The sequence below is a fragment of the Hemicordylus capensis genome, chromosome 2 (genome assembly GCF_027244095.1).
Source record: "Hemicordylus capensis ecotype Gifberg chromosome 2, rHemCap1.1.pri, whole genome shotgun sequence".
Lineage (NCBI taxonomy): Eukaryota > Metazoa > Chordata > Lepidosauria > Squamata > Cordylidae > Hemicordylus > Hemicordylus capensis.
This window is the reverse complement of record NC_069658.1, coordinates 374,421,498-374,438,147: the sequence shown is the minus strand read 5'-3', so window position 1 is coordinate 374,438,147 and position 16,650 is coordinate 374,421,498. Positions and strand designations below refer to the sequence as shown.

The following is a 16,650-nucleotide window of genomic DNA, read 5'->3' as shown; positions in this document are numbered from 1 at the left end:
TGTACAAGACCCTTTTCCTTTGCTCAGGATGGCACACCACAATTTAAAACACAGTAACACCAAATAAAATCAAGGCTGCGTTCTCACTATGAGAACAATGGTAATTAAAGAATTAATTTCAATCAGCAAACTCTGCACGCTCCCATGGAGCCAATCCTGATCAGCAATACTGGTTAAATGCTGGATAGCCACAGTAATCTATCCAGGATTGCCCAGAAATTCCAAATTCTCATGACATGCTCTGCAGGAGCACATGGGGTTCGCTGATTGTGGTTAACTGTTTATTATTATTATTTCTTGTTTACACAGTCAGACAGATATTATTGACTGGTTTGTTTTATCCAGACATCGAGTCCTTCCCAAGGACCTGGGATGGCTGAATTTTATTATCAATGTTGTTGCTGTTGTAATAGATATCGTTGCAGAATATAGTTCCCAGTAAAGTTGCTTTTTGTATTTGGCTGATGGTGATTCCTGTGGCCCCTATGGTGTTGAGGTGCTCTTCAAGGTCTTTTGGAATTGCATCTAGGGTGCCAATTACCACTGGGATTATTTTGGTCTTCTTCTGCCACAGCCTTTCAGTTTCAATATGTAGATCTTTGTATTTGGTGATTTTTTCTATTTCTTTTTCTTCTATTCTGCTATCCCCTGGTATTACTATGTCGATTATTTTGATTTGTTTTTCTTTCTTCTCGGCTACAGTTATATCTGGTGTATTGTGTGGCAGATGTTTGTCTGTTTGTAGTCGGAAGTCCCATAATATTTTTGCATCTTCATTTTCTACCACTTCTTCAATTTTATGGTCTCGCCAATCTTTGGCTACAGGTAGCTTGTATTTTTTGCAGATGTTCCAGTGTATCATCCCTGCTACCTTGTCATGCCTTTGTTTGTAGTCAAGAAAACAAGTGCCGCCTTTGTAAAGAAGCAGATGAAACCGTGGACCACCTAATCAGCTGTTGTAAAAAGATCGCACAGACTGACTACTAACAAAGGTGTTTTGTCTCCCCATCCCCCACTTTTTCTTTCTTTCTTTTCTGAGCTTTATTTATTTTTCTGCCAACAAGGCCAGAGACTTGTCACAGACAGAGTGATGTAACTCCTCTGTCTTCCTTTTAAAAAATGTTTTTTTCTTTTCTTTTCTCACCTGGGTTGCTGCTAATTCCAGTGGTGCTGTGGTTGAGTGACATGACTCCCATGATTTGTGATTATTTGCTGCCAACCAGGGATAAGACTTTTCAGAGCTGGAACAAGGACTAAGTTGGTTTGGGGGGTCATTGCTGCAGGAGCTGGAGAGCCAGGGGAACTGGAGCAACAACTTATTCTTCACTTATTTCTGCCCTGCCCCCTGGATGATTTTGAGGACATGGAAAATTTCTGAGAAACATAAACCCCAGTTCCCCATAGGCTCAAGGATTCCCCCTGCCCATGGTTTTGCCATGCTAGTAGCCAGGAACCTAACCCCCACATAAAATGAGGGCCTCCTGTAGAAGTAGTAGTAGATTATTGTGTTCTCACAGTTAGAGAGATCACAGTTAGAGAGATCGTTAGTTATTATAGTTAATAATAATAGTAATAGTTAATAATAATTAAATCATCACCATCATCATCATCATCATAATCTGCACCCCCGCAATAATGTAGATAAGCTATACCCCCCTCGCAGCTCAGGTGGAAGAGGAATGCTGCAAGTCCATCAAACAGTAGAGGAGAAGAAAAGAGGCCTTGAAGAATATATCAAGGACAGTGAAGAAGATGCACTTAAAGTGGTCAATAACGAGTAACTATTCAACACCAATGAAACAAAGCAGGCCAACAAGAAAGAACAAGTCAAGAGCCAAGCAGAAAAATGGAAAAATAAGCCACTGCATGGTCAATATTTGCACAATATAAGTGGAAAATTAGACATCACCAAGACCTGGCAATGGCTTAAGAATGGCAACTTGAAGAAAGAAACAGAGGGTTGAATACTGGCTGCATAAGGACAGGTACTAAGAACAAATGCAATAAGAGCAAAAGTAGAAAAATCAACCACAAACAGCAAGTGCTGCCTTTGTAAAGAAGCAGATGAAACCGTGGACCACCTAATCAGCTGTTGTAAAAAGATCGCACAGACTGACTACAAACAAATAAAATGAACCCGTGTAGAATGAACAAGCTACAAAAATGTAGAGGCACAGTGGAAAATGAAGAAATACTACATATAATCTCAAACTGAAGGCTTCCAGAAATCAGCAGCAAAAAACAACAACAACAATATAGACTAATACAAACTCCCCAATGGCAAAAAAGCACTCCCAAAAGAACAATAGTACAAACACTGGTAATGTTAACAAACTGATGTAAAGCTGCTGGTGCCAGTTTGCTGAAAGTCCATCCTCCAACATGGAGAGGTAATCCCCTCTGCGCAGACCTTGGAAAATCTGGAAACTTTGCCCTGGAATCTTGAAGCTTGAATGAAGACTTGAAACTTGAAAAATTTGACAGACTCCCTAGATGATAGTCTGTTTCACATACATCTTCATCAGAAGTTCCTAATGTCTATACACCAGCAGCTTTACATCAGTTTTTTTGCTGCTTATTTCTGGATGCCTTCAGTTTGAGATTATATATGTAGTATTTCTTCATTTTCCACTGTGCCTCTGCATTTTTGTACCTTGTTCATTCTACACGGGTTCATTTTATTTGTTTGTTCTTGTGCCCGTGTCCCCATCTTTTCTTGTTTTCTTGACTACAAACAAAGGCATGACAAGGTAGCAGGGATGATACACTGGAACATCTGCAAAAAATACATGCTACCTGTAGCCAAAGATTGGTGAGACCATAAAATTGAAGAAGTGGTAGAAAATGAAGATGCAAAAATATTATGGGACTTCCAACTACAAACAGACAAACATCTGCCACACAATACACCAGATATAACTGCAGTCGAGAAGAAAGAAAAACAAGTTAAAATAATCGACATAGCAATACCAGGGGATAGCAGAATAGAAGAAAAAGAAATAGAAAAAATCACCAAATACAAAGATCTACAAATTGAAATTGAAAGGCTGTGGCAGAAAAAGACCAAAATAATTGGCGCCCTGGATGCAGTTCCAAAAGACCTTGAAGAGCACCTCAACACCATAGGGGCCACAGAAATCACCCTCAGCCAATTACAAAAAGCAGCTTTACTGGGAACAGCCGATATTCTGCAACAATATCTATAACAACAGCAACATTGACAATAAAATCCAGTCATCCTAGGTCCTTGGGAAGGACTCGATGTCTGGATAAAACAAACCAGTCAATAACACCTGTCTGACTGTGTAAACAAGAAATAATAATAATATATAAGGCACATGTTAAGCAAAAGCTAAAAACCATGCCCGCAAAAACCATGAACAGCTGAAATTTGCTTGTCAACTGTGAATAAGTGAAACTGCATAAAATAAACCCACGGAAACAAGGGCCACCTGTATACAGCACTGCTTTTCAATAAATATTCTCAAAATGGTTTGGATAGATAGATAGACAGACAGACAGATAGATAGACAGATATGTTTCTCTGTCCCCAAAGGGCTCACAAAGAAACATAAGGTAGACAGCAGGAACAGCCACTGGAAGGATGCTGTGCTGTGGTTGGATAGGGACAGTTGCTCTCTCCCTGCTTATTATAAGAGATCCACCACTTTAAGAGGTGCCTTTTTGCTCAGTTAGCAGTAGTAACCTAAATAAAACAACATGCATAACAATGTGCATTGAACACAATGTGAACAGGGATGTAGAATACATTAACACAGTAATCTGTTTCAAATAATCTGAATTAGCACAGAAGAAATACAAGCAAGCAAGAAACAGATGGAATGATCTCCATTTGTTTTATAGAAAAATGCTCTCCTCTGGGATCTTTCTATCTTTTAATAGTTACTAGTATTTTTAATATTTTTTGGTATTAATATTCATTCATTAATATTTATTTGGATACAAGGTTTTTCCTTGGCTTTTATAACAGCATCTGGTGATGTTTTCAGGGAGTCAGCCACACTGTGGCCTTTGTAAAGGCACTGTGACTCCAAAACCTCTTTGATGGGAACGATGGACTACAGAGCACAGGTGCAGTTTGTAATTCACATGTGGGTATTTATCCCAGTATTTTTGGTGACAGCTTTGTACTAGAAAGAAAGGAAATAATGCTCCTACTTTGTAGCAAATCTTAAATGTGCTGAAGAGCAACAAATAAAGAGGAAGCCAGAATTCAAAGGATTTGAGTCAATGCTTTGCTCCAACATATGGCAAACATGGTTCAACAAAAACAACTGCAAAATAATTAGTCAGGATGCAAAGAAGCAAACCAAAAAGTGGTGCTAAATGAAACAATTATACAGCACATTGATCAGGGAAAGGATTTAGGATGCTAGAGAGGGGGAAATGTGCTGAAAGTATTAATTTTGTTTTGATCTTGATTATTATTATTATTGTGAAGTATTTCATATACTTTAAATGCTATATTTAAAGTGATGAGGGTGATATAGGTAAATGCAAAAATGCATACCTGAGTCTGTGGGACCAATGCTGGGGATAGATTTTGTGCAGGCAGAAAATATTCCCTCTTCTTCTTAAAGGAGGCAAAGACCACAATGAATTCAGCCTTCGTTAGATGTCTGCCATTTGTTTCAAGGATCAAAAACTTTTGAAAAATAAATAATCAGAAATGCATTTGGGCATATAAAAGTTTAAGGCATGTGGAGACAGATTGTTTGCTTTTTATTCAGTGTCCTCACCCACCCACCCCATTTTCTGTTATGACCACAATGACAAGGGCAACTTACAAATTACTAAGGATTAAAGTAACCAGAACAGACTTCCAGGGCTTCAAGGGAAGCATAACATACTTCTAAGGAATGCAGTAGAAGCACCACACCCCAAACTGACCATGGAAAAGTCTCTCTGACAGGCAAATTTTGAAGACAATAAGTCAGTGGCTTATATTTTTATCTCAGAAATCAAATCCAAATTTAGCCTTCAGTAGGCCCCAAATTAGATTTATGTTGATCACAACTGATCCCAGTTGTGGGAACAGTGGTAAGAGTAGAGATACTTTAACCTTATCCCCTCCTGCAGTTCCTGTCTGGATTTCTCTTGCCCCCACCCCCTCTCTACATGCTCTTTGTCTTGGGGCAGGGGAAGAAGCCCAATGAAGCTGCTTTGTGGGGCACATAGTGCTCACTGGAGGGGAGCTGCATCGGGATCACAGCAGGGGTTAGGGTAAAGCCTCCTTCCTTGCCCCCACTATGGTCCTGATCTGGATTGCCCTCCATCTGTGCTGCTTACTTGGGAGGGGGAGAGTCAAGCATGCCCAAACCAATGACGTGATCATGTCTAGTTTGTCTCTAACAATATAACAGGATAATATTATATTATAGCAACAGCTTTTAAATAACACAAGTTCAGTGCATGTTGATCTTTTATCTATTTATTTATTTATTCAAAACTTACGTCTCTGGGCAGTTTACAACAAGATTAAAAATAAAACATTAATTAAAAACAAGAACCAAAAATTTAAAAGCAAGAAATCTAAAACACAATTTAAAATTTTAAAACAATATTCTAAAAACATTAAAACAATCAAAACAATATCAGTTAAAAGTCTGGGTGAAGAAATGCATCTTTATAGACTTTTAAAAAGCTGTCAGAGATGGGGAGGCTCTTATTTCACTAGGGAGCGCATTCCAAAGCCTCGGGGCAGCAACAGAGAAGGCCCGTCCCTAAGTAGCCACCAGATGAGCTGGTGGCAAATGCAGACAGACCTCTCCTGATGATCTCAATGGGTGGTGGGGTTCATAACGAAGAAGACATTGTTTTAAAAACCCAGGGCCCAAGCTGTTTAGGGCTTTATAGGTTATGACCAACACCTTGTATTTTTCCCGGAAACATATTGGCAGCCAGAGTAACTCCTTCAATACGGGAGTAATATGGTCTCTCCTAGATGACCCAGAGACCAGCCTGGCTGCCGCATTCTGGATCAACTGTAGTTTCTGGACTACGTACAAGGGCAGCACCAAACAAAGCTCATTGCAGTACTTTAAGGACACATTTCAGGGAAGCCTTTTCCAACGTGACCTCAAAGTTAGCAGCCCATACTAGATCACTTTCAACTTTTGTTGCAAGGCAGGCTTCACAAGCCCAGAGTTATTAGTGGTGAAATTTCAATCACGGTGTCAACATGCATCCACAATTTTTAATTACACTTTTTCATGTATCTAACTGGCCAGCATGTTGATTCTTGCCAAGCCATGAGCCTAGTAGGCCATGATGATGTAGACGCTGCTGCATGTACAGTATGAACTGGCCCTTAATTTCCATTTCTTTTCTCATTACAAACTGGGGCCAGGTAACCATTCATCCTGCATAATTTTAACTTTTTCCAGAAAGTGTGTATATCCTGGGCCATTTAGTTGCATACTCATATGTTCTAATAGTCCAGGTGTTGGTACTCCTTGGTACTCCAGGTGTTGCTGAACTACAACTCCCAGCATCCCCAGCTACAATGTTTTGTGGCTGGGTATGATAGGAGTTGCTGTTCAGCAACATCTGGAGTACCACTGGTTAGGGACCCTTGTAACAGGCCATTAGAACCAAGGAAAGACATGTTATCTGACAGTCCAACATCCTGTAAAACTGAAATCCTAGGACTGGAGCAATACTCTAGCTTCAGCTTAGTGTAGATCCCAGGAATGTAGCAGAACTGGGGATTGTGAGATGAATTTTGCCTGAGATACAGTATACCCAGTCTTCCTAACATTTGGAAGTGGAATATAACTCCTCCACAGAATTTAATTTCTGCAAAATGAAAAGAAGTAGTAAAGAAAGCAGAACTGAGATCAAACTAAAAGGACAAGTATATTGATCCAAATTGCAATTTTCATGCGTTCTTCATTCCTAAAATGTCATGGGAAGAATAATGTGAGGAAATATAGATAGGCACAGCTGTGTGGTACTGCAAAGCTCACTTTGTTGTCTGACATATGGCTAGCTTGTGACAACAGCTGACAGCTCTTCAGTTTAACTGACGAAACTGGTTTCTGGAAGCCACCACTCTCCAATAACACAGTGAAGAAAAATCTATGGCAGTCAACCAAAATCCCTCTTTCATTTAGAAAGCACATCAGAAAGAGGAAAGATAAGCATGCCTGATCATTTGTCACCTTTTGTCTGGTAGAAGTTGACTTTGCTTACATCTCTTAATGTACGGGATGGCAACAAGTTATATGTCAAGCCAAAGACAAGTAAATGTTTTCAGTTGCCACTTGAGAAGGAATGATTCATTTGGGCAGAGTAAAATAATGGGTGCTGGATCAGCCATTTTCCTTGATGATAAGTAAAGTACATGTGCTGCAAGAAACCATATGCCACAATATAGCTCTATATTTTAGAAATATGCTTCCCAAGAGTTTGGTCCATCTTTTAGTACTAAGGTGGTTAAAATATGCATTGCAAGATAAAATATATTTAATGGCTGTAATGAACAGCTACTCAGGATACTCAGTTGACTCTAAGAACTTTCAGATGTAAATATGAAAATCTTGTTACATTTTGTTACTCAGCTAAGAACTTTGAAAATCTTGAAAATATGAAAATCTTGTTACTTTTTCTGCACATTATCCATATTATAGGTGCATATGTTGGTATCGGCATTAAAAATGATTTTTTAAACTATCAGTGCAAAAGACTAGCCTTCAGTTTTGAGCAGAATGGGCATTGAAGACAGGGAATATGCATCAGTAGAGAGGCATTGATAGGCAAACCAGGGTCAAAAAATTTGTAAGAGGGGTCACAGAGGGACCCTAGTGCAATCACATCCTAAAATGCTGCAGAAGAACATACATAAGAACAGTCCAAACTGGATCAGGCCTTAGGCCTATCTAGTCAAGCATCGTTTTTCACACAGTGGCCCACCAAATGGCTCTGAGAAACCCACAGGCAAGAGTTAAGGTCATGCCCTCTCTCTTGCTGTTGCTTCCTGCAACTGGTATTTAGCGACATCGTGCTCCTGTGGCTGGTGTTGGCCTATAGCCACCAAACTAGTAGCCACTAATAGACCTGTCCTCCATGAATTTGTCTAAACCTCATTTAAAGCCATCCAAGCTAGTGGTCAACTCATCACCACATCCCGTGGCAGAGAATTCCATAGATTAATTATGTGTGTGTGAAAAAGTACTTCCTTTTGTCAGTCCTAATTTTCCTGGTCATCAGTTTCATGGGATGACCCCTGGTTCTAGTGCTGTGAGAAAGGGTGAAAAATGTCTCTCTGTCCACTTTCTCTACATCATACATGTCCCCCCGTAGTCATGTCTTTCCAAACTAAAAAGCCCCAGATGCTGTAGGTGCTCATAAGGAAGGCTCTCCAAGCCCCTGATCATTAATCATCTTGGTTGCCCACTTCTTAGAGGTGCACCTACCGTGTTTCCCCAAAAATAAGACAGTGTCTTATATTAATTTTAGCCCCCCAAAATGCACTAGGGCAATTAGCGGTACATCAGAAATTACTGCTAGGTCTTACTTTCGGGGTAGGTCTTACTTTCGGGGAAACAGGGTAGGTGATGTTGGAGCCTGGACCTAAAAGTCTTTGCCCCACCCCCCGCCCACCACTGCAAGATAGGCATCATCCCCCCACACAAACTCAAGCACACACCATGACACACACAAACACAAACACACCATGACACACAAAGTATTTTTAACTCATGGGTTCTTGAGGACGCAAACAGCAACTGAACATTAGCTGAATACACTACTTTTTACACCAGAACATGCTCAGGGAAAGGTGGGAACCTTTTTATTTTAATTTTAGAAGAAATTCTGAATAAGATACTTCCCACTGGCCTGCACATACCACATTTTCCATAGTCAGTCCTGCCAGTTAAATTAACTGAACCTCACCTCTATTATTTTACAAAGAGCACGTGTGCCTCTTCTGCACTTTTCCCAGTTCTGCAATGTCCTCTTTAAGATATGGTAACTCAAACTTTATGCAGTAGGAATGAATGTGTGAATCGGCTTAATTCTAACTGGCAATTGTGTGGCGATGCAAATTGCCCATGTGCATAGTCAGAGGCCCCAAAATGGCCACTGTGCATGTGCAGAGGGCCAAAACAGCCTACAAATGGACCGAACCAACCTGCAGAAACTCAAGGGGAGTCGGTGGGAAAATGGGGAGCTGCCAGAGACCCCCTTGGCAGCAGTAAGTCCACCTTTTAAAAAAAGGATTTTAATGCCACTCGGCACGCCCAAACCAGGCCCAAACTGGTACAAATTCAAAATGAACCGGGCCCCCGTTCAACGGGGGGGGGACAACTGAAAATGCCTGGTCCAATTCGAATCTGGTTCAGATTCAAACCAGACTGGGAAAACAAGTTTTGCTCACATCCCTTGTATGTAGTACTCCAAACGTGGCTGGCCGTACCACATTTGACCAGGTGCGACAGTTGATGAGAAAGGGTGTTGGAGATGAACTTCCAGTGCATCAACCTTTAGCACCAACTGTCCTAATGACCACTAGGGGCATTGGGAGTAGAGACAGTGAGTAAGGGTCTCCCTATCTGTCCCTACTCTATGACCCCTGAACTGACTCTGCAGCACTTCCTGTGCTGAGTCACAATACTTCTTTTCCTCCTAGAGAGCAGATGGAAACATATCTCTCTCTCTCCTTACCTATCCATTATGTAGTCCTTTAGATTAGATATAGGTCTTTCCTATCTAAGTGTATTTAACCAATAAATATTTAGTGTTTAGTCATACAAGGATGTCCATGTTTTTTCTCTAAATAGCTTCAATATCCAAACCATCCTCTGCTACCTACTCTGTAACTGGAGTGTGTGCTCATTCCTTAGTGCTCTGCTGTTTCCTGCAGTAATGCCATTTCCTTACAGTAATCTGAGATAATTTTATTGTGGGTAAAAATCAACAGCCTCTAACAAGATTTGTATAATGTCATTATAATATTGGGGTTTTTATTTTCAATCTCCTTCCTAATGATCCCTAGCATCAAATTGGCCTTTTTCACAACTGCCACACACTGAGTCAACACATTCAAGCTGTCCACCACAGCCCGAAGATCTCTCTCCTGGTCAGTCACTGACAGCTCAGACCCCATCAGTGTGTATGCAAAGCTGGGTTTTTTTTTGCCCCAGTATGCATCATTTTACAGTTGCTTACCTTCAACTGCATTTACCAGTTCGTCACCCACTCCCCCAGTTTGGAGAGATCCATTTGGAGCTCCTCATGATCTGTTTTGGATTTCACTACCCTAAACAGTTTAGAGTCATCTGCAAATTTGGCCGGTTTGCTACTTACCCCAACTTCTAGATCATTGTCCCCAGACCCCGGCCCAAGAAGACACAGAGACGTTAAATGGATGAAACGGGCCACGTTTATTAATAAACAAATAGGCATAGGCGGACTGTAAACCAGGTGATTAATCACCAACATAGAACAGTGCGGGCCCCTAGGCGTGAGCTAGGATGCTACCATCCTATTCATCACCTGACATGGGCGACACACCCTGGCTCAGGAAACAGGCGGGTATACCCCACCTGTATCCTTCAAAGCCAACCGCCCTCCAGAGAAGAGGGGATCTGGACAGCTCAAGGTCTTCACCCACCCCGGACCGCACAGCCCAAAGGTTGATGAAATCCTTAAGCAGGTTTCCTGGCAATCCATTTCTCCCCGTGCCGCACAGGCTACAAAGGAGCGATTGACCATTCCACCTTACAATATCCAAGGGTGCTCACCATACTCTAACCAACCACTTACCCCTTAGCCCGCACTGTTACTGCCACCCAGGGAGGTCAGCCCTTGCTTGGCCTCCCTGCCCCATGCCATCCAACAGTGCAGCAAGCCGATTCCGAATATTGCATAAATACAAATCTCACCCAGCCTCGGAAAGGTGAACACCATCCGGGCGATATAGCTCGTGGAAGCGAGCTGCTAAATCAGGTTGCCTAATGATGTCCCCACCAGCCGCCAAAACTAACTTACCTATGGCGGCCGAAACCTTGTGCCGGGCTTTTTCTAACTTAAACCCATTAAATGCAGCACGCCAAACCCTGCGCTGAAGCCAATTGATCCAGAGGATACGAACCCCGGGCATCCACCTGCGCAGTACGGTCAAATCGGAGGTGGCTTGCTGCACCATGGACAGGCCAGTCCGCCTGCCTGTCATTCTCACCCAAGTGAAGGACAAGAACGGTGGGCACAGGGAATCTAGCTAAGTGATCCTTAATGGCCGGGAGCAGCTGACTCCACAGCATGCCCCACATGCCCAACCAATACACCAGGGCTCTTCGTCCAAACCCCAGCTGTGAACCCCAGTGGGAGGTGCTGGTACGCTTGAAGGCCCAAAAGACCAACGAATGGCCACAGATCAGGACCCGTACAGGAGCCGCTGCCCCACCAGCACCTGCCAAAAAGAAAATTCGATCAATCCAGATAATATAGTCCGCTGTCAGTGCACATAACGCCTGACCGCCACGGACTTCCGCCGGCCGATCCGCCATACCACGGCCTCTTGTAGGCCCAACCGGGAAGCTGTAGTAGCTGCCCCAATCCTGAAGGAGTGTAATGTGAGCCCTTCAGGCGGCACCCCAGCTGCAACCAATGCCCTTCTTACCACTGCCAGGAACTGGTATTGGGTAAGAGGTGCCTGATCCGCGTGGACAAACAGGCACCCCGCTGAGGCAGGCCCGAGGGCCGCGTAGTGCTGCAAGGCGATCACCGGGCAAATGCCAGGGTCAGAGGCAGCTGCCAAGCGCACCAACTGCCCTTTACCGTGTTGATCCGTCTTAGAACGGCGTAGAAAAAGCTGTGCCACCCCGTCACTGAGTGACAAATCAGAAAATTGCAAACAACGGTCCCTCGGGGAGCCCCTGTTCCATGGTAGCAACTCACCTGGACGAAAGGCGCTGAAAAAGGTGACTAAAAGAGCCGCCCGAAAAAGAGTTACCTCCCACTGGTTAGCACAGCAGGCCTCAAGTTGCTGCAGCACTGCGGCAACCAAATCTATGGTGAAAGGACGTCTAGAGTCGAGGCTGCCCGGGTTCTCCCTGGACCAGCCCTCGAGCATGCGCCGTACCCGAGGATCCGCTGAAAAATCACTAACCGCTTTTACCTGTGCTGTAAAGGCCAGAGCAGCTAAGTAGCCGCCAAGCGTGGACACAGCCCGCCCCGCCCTACGTAACATAACGAGGAACTGTTGCAGCTGGCACACTGGAACAGGCCAAACCTCCTCCAAAGCTTCAGATCCTCAAAACAAGGAAAAGGCTTGAAGCTTAGCTGCATAACTGGCTCTGGTGCTGGGCGCCAGAGACGCCGCTATGGCCTGTTGTGCCTCCAACTGCCAAGCTGCCACAGAAAGGCAGGCATGAGATCCGGTTGCAGTGCCGCCTCGGGAGCTAACTGTCTGAACCTGTGCAACTGAAAATGAGACAGAGCATCAGCTATGTCGTTGCGCACGCCCGGAACATGCCGGGACCGGAACAAGATGTTAGCCCGGAGGCACTGCAACACCAGGGCCCCTACCAGCCCCATAACCCTCCGGGAGCGAGAGGTTTGTGAGTTGATGACCTGCACTACTGCCTGGTTGTCACACCAGAACCAGACCAACGAGTTAGAAGACTCGTCGGCCCAAATGTGCACTGCAACTATGATAGGAAAAAGCTCCAGAAACGTAAGATCCCTACCTAACCCTTGTCTCACCCACTCGACGGGCCAGGGGGCCGCACACCAGCGACCCCTAAAATAGACCCCAAAACCCACTCCACCTGCTGCATTGGAATGGACTTGTAGGTCAGCCTCCACTAACAGTTCATTCCTCCAAAAGGCTACCCCATTGAAACCCAACAGAAAGGATTCCCAAAGGGAGAGGTCAGCTCTAGCGCCCTCAGTAATCCTGACCCCATGATGGGGGGCCCAAAGGCCAGCCATCATATCACACAGCCGCCGCAAAAATGCCCGACTTGGGGCCACCACCCTACATGCAAAATTAAGATGGCCCACTAACACTTGTAAATCCCTCAGGGTAATTTTTTGGGCTCAGCCAGCTGCCCTAACTAGGTCCAGAAGGGCCAACAATTTTTCCTGGGGTAACCTTGAGCAACCAGCAACTGAGTCAAGTTCAATCCGCAAAAAGGAGAGCCTCGTGATGGGGCCTTCCATTTTGTCCCTTGCCAAAGGGAACCCCAGCTCGTCCGCCAGCTCCATAAAGGAGCGAAGCAAATGCTGGCATTCCTCAGAATAGCCCCGCCCTACAAAAAGAAAATCAACCAGGTAATGCGAGGTGGATATAAGCCCCGCCCTCCACTGCACTGCCCATTCCAGAAATGTACTGAAAGCCTCAAAAGCTGTGCAAGAAATGGAGCAGCCCATGGGCAGGGCACGGTCAAAATAGAATCACCCGGCAAAGGCGAAGCCCAGCAGCTCAAAATCACTGGGGTGAACGGGCAGCAAGCGGAAGGCGGACTTGATATCACACTTGGCCATAAGGGCCCCTGGTCCCAGGCCCCTAACCACCCAGACAGAATCATCAAAAGATGCGTATCGTACTGAGCACAAACTATCCGGGATGCCATCATTCACTGATGACCCCCGAGGGTGAGATAGATGGTGAATTAACCCAAATTCGCCAGGTACCTTCTTAGGGACCACCCCCAGGGGCGAGACCCTCAAACCCGGGAAGGGAGTGCTCTCGAACGGGCCCAAAACCCTACCAGCTGCCCCCTGCTTATTGATTTTCTTGAGAACCACCTGTTCCTTACCTATGACAGACCTCAAGTTATGAGAGCTACTAAGCCCACAACGGGCCGAAGACGGTATCCTAAAACCTTCCTGGAAACCCCGGTTCAAATAGGCAGCCACAACCCGATCCGGATAGTCCCGGAGCAAAAGCTCCAGTACATCAAGCTTGATGGGGCTGGGGCCCTTTCCCCACAGGGGGTGGAGGAGGGGCACCCTTCTTGTTGTTGCTGCCAGGCCGGAACTTGGACCCTGAGCTACTGAACTTGGCCCTAGGGCAGGCAGAGCTAGGATGCTTGGCCCCACACACGCCGCATGCGCGTTTGAAGTGGCAGGGGGACCGGGTACACTTACCGTGGGTATTGTACTCCCAGCAGACCAGGTGGGGTTGAACCCACTGCTGGCCAGCCCCGCCCGATGTCGATGGGACCGCTGCCCTAGATAACAGGTGGCCACTGTCTGACCGATCCCCTTCTACGGGGCGGGGCGGGGACATAATAACTAACCACAATTCCTGTAAAGGGGTGTCCCACGGTAGGGAAGGGTCCAAGGCAGCCCTCATGCAAAACTCTCATCATACCGGATCCAAGAGGAGCCGGCAAAATCGGACACTGCCCTATGGATCATATCCATTTATTTTAAAAGCGCCGGGCCACAGGCAGGCTGCGCCTGAACTATGACGCCCATATAAATGGTAAATCCTGACAACCAGTTATTCCACATCTTCTCAACTGGCTTACGCTTAGTGGCCTCGTGGTCCTTAAAGGATTCCCCTTCTTTATGTTTTACTCCTGGCTCGCGAAAAAGGAGACTAAAAATGTCAATATACTCTCCCTTCAAAATCTTTTCCTTGGTAGCAGGCAGTAAGTGGTCACCAAGCAGCAGCCCCATGCCACCGTATGGGGCATGATAACCGGCGGGGAGAATCCCCATGGGATAGTGACCGGTGGTACCAGAAATCGCTGGAACCGGGCTAGGGATCACACCTGCAGGTGGGGCAACCGGAGTACCCGGGGGCACAGCGCCCGTCCATACCCGCTCACCCGCCCCTTGCAGGCCAGCAGTAACCCCCGGTATACTAACAGGGGGACCTAAACCCCAAGGATGTGTATAAGGAGGCCAATATGAGTGTACTCCCCAACTCCCGCTCGCTGGCATCAGCCAGGGTACATAGGGCCACTGGCCGGTGCCGCTGGGAGGTGTAGGTGCTGCTGGCTCACCCGGAGCCACCGGTACTCGAGGGTCCACAGGCGGAGGTTCAACCGGCGCAGCAGGCAGTGGAAGCGACGGAGCAGGCAGCACAGGAGCCGGGTCCTCAGGCGACGGCAATGGAGCCACGGGAGCAGGCCTTCCAGGAACCAGGTCATCAGGCATGGATGGATCTTGCGGACCTGAGGGAGGAGCCGGGCCGGCTGCCCCCTCCCTTTTCCAACGCCTCCAACCTACTAGAGAGTGATTTTAAAAGCTGATTCCGGGCAGCCCTCCTGGTCCTGCGAGGCACCTTGGGAGGAGGGACACCACCACCCCGCCAGAAGGACCAGCACCCTTATCAGAAGGAGCGCTGCGAGACTTCTCCAAGGCCTCCATCCTACCAATCAAGCCCCTAATAAGGGCCATTTCTTCATCATCCTCATCCAAGGAAGAAGGGGGGGGGCCTTTGGGCTGCCTAACAGGCTTCCCACTCTTTTTCTCCTTAGCTTTCCTGGGCATCGTGAAAACACCCACAAGCCCTCAACCAATATTAGAAGGAGAAGCCAACCCCCAATTCTTGCTCTACAGAGCAACCCTATGGATGTGGGAGAGGTTTGCACGAAGGGAAAAAACCTTAGCCACCCCCAGGGAATACCAAAGCTCAAGGAAAAAACCCCAGAAGCCAACTCGAAAGCCCAGCAACAACCCCTCACAACAAGGCCCCCAAAAGCAGCCAGAAACCCCTTCCAAAGATCAGGAGAGCTAAGAAAGCTGTAGAAAAACTTGCAAAATGCCCCACCCCACGGCCCTCCCGGGCCTGCAACAAACCAAAGGGCCAAAGCCCTGTCGTGATGCAGATGCCGGAACAGGACACTGGAGAAGGCTGCGATCGGGCCCACAGGCCACAGAGCCCCGCTGGTATTTTGCAAAGCCTGGAGACTTGTCTACCTAATGCCCTGCACAGCGGGACCTGAAGGAACCCGCTGGAGAACTGCCACACCCGCTCCTGGGCGAACCCTCCCCAGGCCTAAGTGGAAGGAGCCCAAGTAAAGAGCTCCTTCCTCATGCAGATCCTGAAAAGAACTGAAGAGTAGAGGCGTGGATCGACCGTGCTGCAGCCGAAACCACGCCCCTTTTTGCAAATTGGCCAATCAGGCCACTTCTAGGGCCTCATGTCCAGGGTGGCTGAGACAAACTCCCTCCCCCCCCGCACAAGGCGAAGGGGAGGGGAATTTATGAACAAGTTAAAGAGCACTGGTCGCAGTGCCGATCCCTGGGGGACCTCACTTCTTACTTCCCTCTATTGTGAAAACTTTCCATTAACACCTACACTCTTCTTCCTGTCCTTCAACCAGTTACTAATCTACTGTTGAACCCGTCTCTTTATCCCATGACTGCTACATTTACTCAAGATCCTTTGGTGGGGAACTTTGTCAAAAGCTTTTTGGAAGTCCAAGTATACTACGTCAACCAGATCCACATGCGTGTTGACACTCTCAGAGAATTGCAAAATGTTAGTGAGGCAAACTTGCCCTTGCAGAAGCCATGCTGGTTCTCCTTCAGCAAGGTGTGTTCTTCTGTATGTTTAATAATGTTGTCCTTAAGTGCTTTCCATCAATTTATCCTGCACAGAAGTTAAGCTAACTGGCCTGTGGTTTCCCAGACCCACCTGGATCGCTTTTTGAAAACAGG

General features: G+C 46.0%; 1 long non-coding RNA gene across 1 annotated transcript in view; it reads right to left on the bottom strand.

The window, feature by feature from the left end:
* The window catches only part of LOC128347657 (uncharacterized), a 36,323-nt gene extending 20,138 nt beyond the window's left edge, over positions 1-16,185 (bottom strand). The window contains exon 1 of the long non-coding RNA XR_008317645.1: positions 14,988-16,185. This is a non-coding gene — a long non-coding RNA (uncharacterized LOC128347657). The remainder of the gene's footprint in view (positions 1-14,987) is intronic.
* Between the last annotated feature and the right edge of the window lie 465 nt (positions 16,186-16,650).